Source organism: Trichomycterus rosablanca, chromosome 8, assembly GCF_030014385.1.
Source record: "Trichomycterus rosablanca isolate fTriRos1 chromosome 8, fTriRos1.hap1, whole genome shotgun sequence".
Taxonomy (NCBI): domain Eukaryota; kingdom Metazoa; phylum Chordata; class Actinopteri; order Siluriformes; family Trichomycteridae; genus Trichomycterus; species Trichomycterus rosablanca.
This window is the reverse complement of record NC_085995.1, coordinates 9,962,972-9,969,772: the sequence shown is the minus strand read 5'-3', so window position 1 is coordinate 9,969,772 and position 6,801 is coordinate 9,962,972. Positions and strand designations below refer to the sequence as shown.

At 38.7% G+C, this 6,801-nt stretch overlaps 1 protein-coding gene across 1 annotated transcript in view; it reads left to right on the top strand.

The window, feature by feature from the left end:
* Positions 1–372: 372 nt before the first annotated feature.
* The window catches only part of gdpd2 (glycerophosphodiester phosphodiesterase domain containing 2), a 31,804-nt gene continuing 25,375 nt past the window's right edge, over positions 373–6,801 (top strand). The window contains exon 1 of the mRNA XM_062999831.1: positions 373–469. The gene's annotated coding sequence lies outside the window, so the exon portion shown is untranslated. The remainder of the gene's footprint in view (positions 470–6,801) is intronic.

Sequence of the window (6,801 nt, the reverse complement as noted above, 5' to 3'; positions counted from 1 at the left end):
CAAAATACACACTAAACATACACTATACAAAAGAAAGAAAGATTAGTACTATAGATATATTAGTACTACCAGCATTTGTAAACCATTCTGTAAAGGTTTGGTTATTTATTTTTAGATCTTGTTTTTTTTTAGTAATAATGTAATTTCATTCATTTTAAATTACTTAGTAAGCATCCATCTAAGTTCACTTTTTCACAATTAGAATAATAGGAGACCCCTCCTCCCACATTCCTATCATTGATCAAGCTTCATTAACATTCAGCTTTTAACATGCTTCTCGGCAGAGACAGAAAGAGAGACAGACACAAAGTGTGTGTGCGTGTGCGTGTGTGTGTGTGTGTGTGTGTGTGTGTGTGTGTGTGTGTGTGTGTGTGTGTGTGAGAGAGAGAGAGAGAGAGAGAGAGAGAGATCTGGTGGATTGTTCTCAAATGTTTGGAAAGTTAAAGCTCCTACTAGACGCCGTGTTAAGGTAAGAGATCTTGATGCTCTTTCACTGTTAAAACTATTGAGGAATAGAACTAATAGCCTTCAGGTAGAAGTCTTTATTCTTTTTAAATGCAGTTACTGAACAATGTGCACACACGTGAGCATGCTTAAAAGTTCTGTTATACTGCGAGTCATATTTCAAGACGCAGTAAAGTCATGCATGTTGGCACTTGACATTGCGCACAGTGCAATTGTGCAAATGTATCTTTGTCTGAAATGTGCAGTTTGCGGATATTGAAATCTAGCTGCATGTTAATAGCAGGTGATGTGATATATATATTAAAAAAAAAGGGTTTAAAGGGTAAACATGGGGTAAAGTGTGAACATGGTTCACTTAAGAAGTTTAAGATGACCCGCACCATACCGTAGTCTGTCAGAAAGATGATACATGAGAAAAATTTCAGTGAATGTGAGCTTGGAAAGTGTATTTTTTACAAAATAGAGGGACCTGAGAAGATTATTTGATGGTACCACAAATGAATGAATTTCCTACCATAACATTAAAACCACCTCCTTGTTTCTACACTCACTGTCCATTTTATCAGCTCCACTTACCATATATAAGCACTTCTAGTTCTACAATTACTGACTGTAGTCCTGTGATCTGTCTCTCTGCATGCTTTGTTAGCCCCCTTTCATGCTGTTATTCAATGGTCATGGTCTCAACAGGACCACTACAGAGCAGGTATTATTTAGGTGGTGTGTTAGTGTGTGTTGTGCTGGTATGAGTAAATAAGACACAGCAATTCTGCTGGAGTTTTTAAACACCTCACTGTCACTGCTGCACTGAGAATAGTCCACCAATCAAAAATATCCAGCCAACAGCGCCACGTGGGCAGCGTCCCATGACCACTACTGAAGGTCTAGAAGATGACCAACTCAAACAGCAGCAATAGATGAGCCATCGTCTCTGATTTTACATCTACAAGGTAGACCAACTACGTAGGAGTGTCTAATAGAGTAGACAGTGAGTGGACACTGTATTTAAAAACTCCAGCAGCACTGCTGTGTCTGATTTACTCATACCAGCACAACACACACTAACACACCACCACCATGTCAGTGTCACTGCAGTGCTGAGAATGATCCACCACCCAAATAATACCTGCTCTGTGGTGGTCCTGTGGGGGTCCTGATTACTGAAGAACAGGGTGAAAGCAGGTTAAAAAAGTATGTAGAGAAACAGATGGACTACAGTCTGTAATTGTAGAACTACAAAGTGCTTCTATATGGTAAGTGGAGCTTATAAAATGAACAGTGAGATTAGAAACAAGGATTTTAATGTTATGGCTGATCAGTGTATATATTTTGGTGTAATCTAGAACAAATAAAATATGAAAAACATCAGTCCTAATAATGATTTAGTAGCTTAGTAAATATAACAAGTACAGACTTGTGTTTTTGCACACAAAAAAAAGTCATTAGAAGTGTAAACCCAATTCTAAAATAGCCGGGAGAGGAGAGCTGGTGAAACAAAACAAAAAGCTATTATTATTTAATTTATTTATTTATTAGGATTTTAATGTCATGTTTTACACTTTGGTTACATTCATGACAGAAACGGTAGTTACTTGTTAGATAAGATTCATCAGTTCACAAGTTTAATGTCAAATGTCCACAGTTATGGACAATTTAGTGTCTCTAATTCATCTCACTCGCACGTCTTTGGACTGTGGGAGGAAACCGGCGCTCCCGGAAAAAAACCCACGCAGACACAGTGAGAACATGCAAACTCAGCACAGAAAGGACCCGGATTGCCCCACCTGGGGACCGAACCCAGGACCTTCTTGCTATGAGGCAACAGTGCTACCCACAGCGCCACTGTGCCACCCAAAAAGCTTTTAAATTAAAGTAAACTCTTAAAGAAACAGTCATGTCTAAAAATACTGGCACTCCTGCACTTGTTTCAGAAAATGCATCTCTACTCTCAGAATAATGTTGCAATTACAAATACATTGGTGTGTTTACTTCTTTTTTTTTTTAATTGCAACAACACAAGGGATGGCACTGGGTTGCACTGTTGCCTCACAGCAAGAAGGTCCTGCGTTCGGAGGAAAGTAGATTCAATCTTTGTGTCTGTGTGTACCACACTGAGCATGGAGGAAAGAAAGCTTTGTCAGTGGATGTGAGCTAAAATTGTTGTGTCTGTGTTCACTGTGTGCAACATTATATAGAAGTTTACAGCCCCTGCCTTTTATAAACTTGGTGCAGACATCAAATTTTAAATCATCATGTACTTACTGTAACAATAGTAGTTAAAACATTAAAAGTAGGTAAAATGGTAAAACACGCTAGCACACCAGAGCTGACATTTCGAACTCATCGGTTCGGAACTCGGCTCTGCCATCCGACTGGGCTGGGCGGCTCCATGAACAGCGGTAGGATAAGCCAAATACGGACTCCTCATAACTGAGCGAATGACTACCTCTGCTGGCTGATTGATGGCACCTGCACAGAGTCGAGGAATAATGCGATCAGGGGGCAGCTCAGGTGGCGCAGCGGTAACTCTATGCTAGCTCACCAGAGTTGGGGTTTCGAATACATCGTATCGAATCTCAGCTCTGCCTCTCCGACTGGGTTGGGCGGCCGCATGAACAACGATCGGCTGTTGTTCAGGGTTAGAGGGTAAAGAAAGTCGGATCATAGGTCCTCATAACTGGTGCAACTGCGGCCCCTGCTGGCTGACTGATGGCGCCTGCACAGGGCTGAGGAATAACGCTGGTGGGGGTCTGGCCCTCCGAGCATAGTGTCCGTCAAGTGTATGAACTCGACTCGCGCAGGTGAAAAATGCACAATCCGTACTGACTATGTGTGCCGGAGGGGGCGCATGTCAGTTGGGAGGCGTCCTCAGTCAGCGGTGAAGGGTCGAATCAGTATAGAGGATGCATTCAGGGTAAATTGGACACGACTAGACTGGGGGATAAAATTGGAGGAAAAAAGTGGGAAAAATAGTAAATAAAAAAAATTTTAATAAAAAAAAATTATGAGATCAGGGTGTGGCTCTCCATGCACAAAGCTGATACACGTATGAACTTGCCTCATGCAGGTAAAAAGATGCAGTCGACTACTGCACACGTGTCGGAGGGGTCGTGTGACAGTCTCACTCTCCTCACTCGGGGCGGGGGTCAGCTCCAGTGGAGAGGAAGCATAACGCAATTGGGTAAAAATGAAACATGCTAGAAAAGGGAGAAAATGCATTAAAAAAAATTTATATTTTGTCTTTATCTGGTCATGATCACAGTGGTCTCGTGGCACCTTGAAACACTGGGCACAGGGCAGGAACAATGGAGAGAATATCAGTCTATCTCAGCACAGACTATTCATACATTCACATCTAGGGGTGACATATAGAGCTGCATATTTTTGTCCTCATAGACCAGGGCCAGGGATTAAACTCTGGTCCACATGCCCAATGCTGTGCCAACCAGGTGTTCTGGGCAAAATTGTAAATACCGCTCCGTTTGGCAAAGTTATCTGATATCTCCTGCGTAACATTTTATTTGTTAGTTAGTTAGTTATCTGATTCAAATAAAGATTGTAGCCTGCGAGGTAAGGTGCAGCCACGATTATCTTCACTTAATCAGGTAAATAACTGACTCACCCTTCAAGTAAACTCTACTGGATTCCTGATAAATGCTGTTCCCTGTAGCAAATATGATTAGTACATTTAGATCTTTGATATGGTCGATGACAAATATGTCCTGTTATGTTTCAACTGCGAAAAACCTTTTCCAAAAGCAGCTGTCACTGAGCCTGCTGGAATTTGAATATAGAACCAGTATAAGTTTTCAGTGAATGGACAGAATTAAAATCTAAATTTTCTAATGCTTGGTTGCACACCTCTTTCCAAAGATTGTCAGTTGGATTAAGATGAGGACCAGTTTTAATTTTTCGACTTGTGCTTTGTGTCATTATCCTGCTGTAGGACCCTTCTGTCTGACTCAAATCTAGTTTTCTTACACTTGGGAGCACATTTTGCTCTAAAATGCTCTGATAATTCTCTGATTTCCTTGTTCCTGGAACATGTTCAAAGCCTTTAGTCCAAAAGTCAGCAAAGCAGCCCCACAACATTATGGGTCCTCAACTATGTTTCACTGTAGGTAGGGTGCACTTTTATTCATAGGCTTCATTTCTTCATTTATAAACATAATGCTGGTGTGCATTGCCAAAGGGCTCTAGTTTGGTTTCATGTGTTGATAGAATAATTCAAGGTGAAATTCTTGCAATTTGGCAGTTTCACAATTTGTGCACAGAGAAACTGTTTTTTTGCAAAGAAAACTGTGAATTTTGACCCATTGTTCATAAACCTGCTTCAAATGCATTACTATCATGTGCTTCAGTTCACCTGCTTCAAATGCATTACTATTTCACAGCATTCCTGGTCTTAATTAGCCCAGTTCCAACTTTTATGGAATGTGCTGCAGGTGTAAAATTATGAATTAGCATATCTTTATTGAAATCAACAAGGTTAATAATGTAAACCTATTTTTAAGCTGTTTTGAATTCAATCTCTATGAAATACTGTTTACAAATCACTTTTGTCTGATCTCTTGATGCATTCTCAATAATCCAGGTACACAAATCCACAAAGTTGAATCAGTTAATCTGGACAGTTCATCTTGTGTCCAGATGAACTGATTCAACTTTGTGGACTTTTGTTTGATATTTTCATTTTACCTACCATCTTTTTGGAATTGGAAATGTGAACTTAATTTATGTTAAAAATTAAGGATGTAACCATACACTCTACCCATGATGCGATGCGATTCACGATTTTTCCCCCAATTTTTTTTAAACAAAATGAAATTGAAGACAAATTATGAGAAAGTTTTCTTTTATAAATAAAATACTGCATTTGTGCTTATCTTTTATTTATCTAAATAATGAATTGATTTCTGAGGTAGGTACAAACTATGCAGAACAATGCTGCACATTTCCATTTTTGTGTAAAAAAAAACTGAAATGAAATTTTTAAACAAATCCCACATTAAATAAATAAATGAATAATACCAATAAAGAAAGTATCCTCATATAAACAAATTTGGCTGGAAAATTCTGAACCTGGCAATCCTGTAGTAACGTCAACCAGGTGAGGTGAATAGCGCCAGTGCCGTCTGCTGTTTAAAGTAAATATCGATTCATTATACATGTAAACCGATTTGAATCGTTACACATGTGAATCGATTTTTAACTGTCTTGTGGTGCAACGTTACATCCCTATTAAAAATACAATTAATTTTAGGCAGATCGTGTGACCATTCTCATTACATTATCAGATACATCTATTAAAAGGGTGATTAGAACAAAAATATATCCATAATTTATGCAATGCTTTTATTTTGCATTAATCTTAAGCAAAAGGATAACATGTTGTTTATCATGAAAAAGATACCAAGTGACATTTGTTTTGCAAGAACCGTCTAGCTTTTGCGACATATTATGAGTCATATTAAACTAATAGTTAGGCTGGTTCTGTCAGGTGCAAACTAAAGCAACATAGTCACAACAAAGATTTGTTTAAACATGTTTTCAGCCCTTTTAATCACGCCACCTTTTTTCCTGGATATTTAAATTAACAGAATTGTTGAAAAAAATACTGATTGAAGTAACTGCAATGTGTGCCTGGGAAAAAACACCTGAAAAAACACAACTATGGGCTAAACATCTAAGTCACATTATAGATATGCCCAAAATGGCATGCATAGACTTTAGTGCTTTAATGCCCAATTTTACTGGCTTAAAAAGTAAACAGATCTTCTTTTGAATTTACAGCTTTTAGATTTGTAATTTAAATATGTGTATTAAATTTAGTTAAGTGCAAAAAGAAGCATTTTTAGTGGTCTCAGACCTGACCCCCCAACATATACAATTTAATTGTATAAATTGTAATGAAACTTTTGTACAAAATGAAAAATGGAAGCATTTTTACTAGTGGTCTCAGACTTTTCGCCCCCACTGTATGTACACGGTAAATAGTGAGCTTTGCTGTAATCCTACAAGGGCTGTTTATGTTAAAAACAGTTTTGAAGGTAATAACTGTTTTTGAAAATGTCTAATTGGCTACAGTAAGCATTTGGGGTTGGTTATTGTTGCTAAGGACAAATCTTCATGATTCAAATGTGTTAATAGAATGGCATGTTGACTCGGTGGGTAGCACTGTCTCCTCACAGCCACAAGGTCCTGGGTTTGATTCCCAGGTAGAGCGGTCTGGGTCCTTTCTCTGTAAAATGTGCATGCTCTTCCTGTGTCTGTGTGGGTTTCTTCCGGGAGCTTCAGTTTTCTCTGAGTCCAAAGGCATACAACTTGGGTGAATAG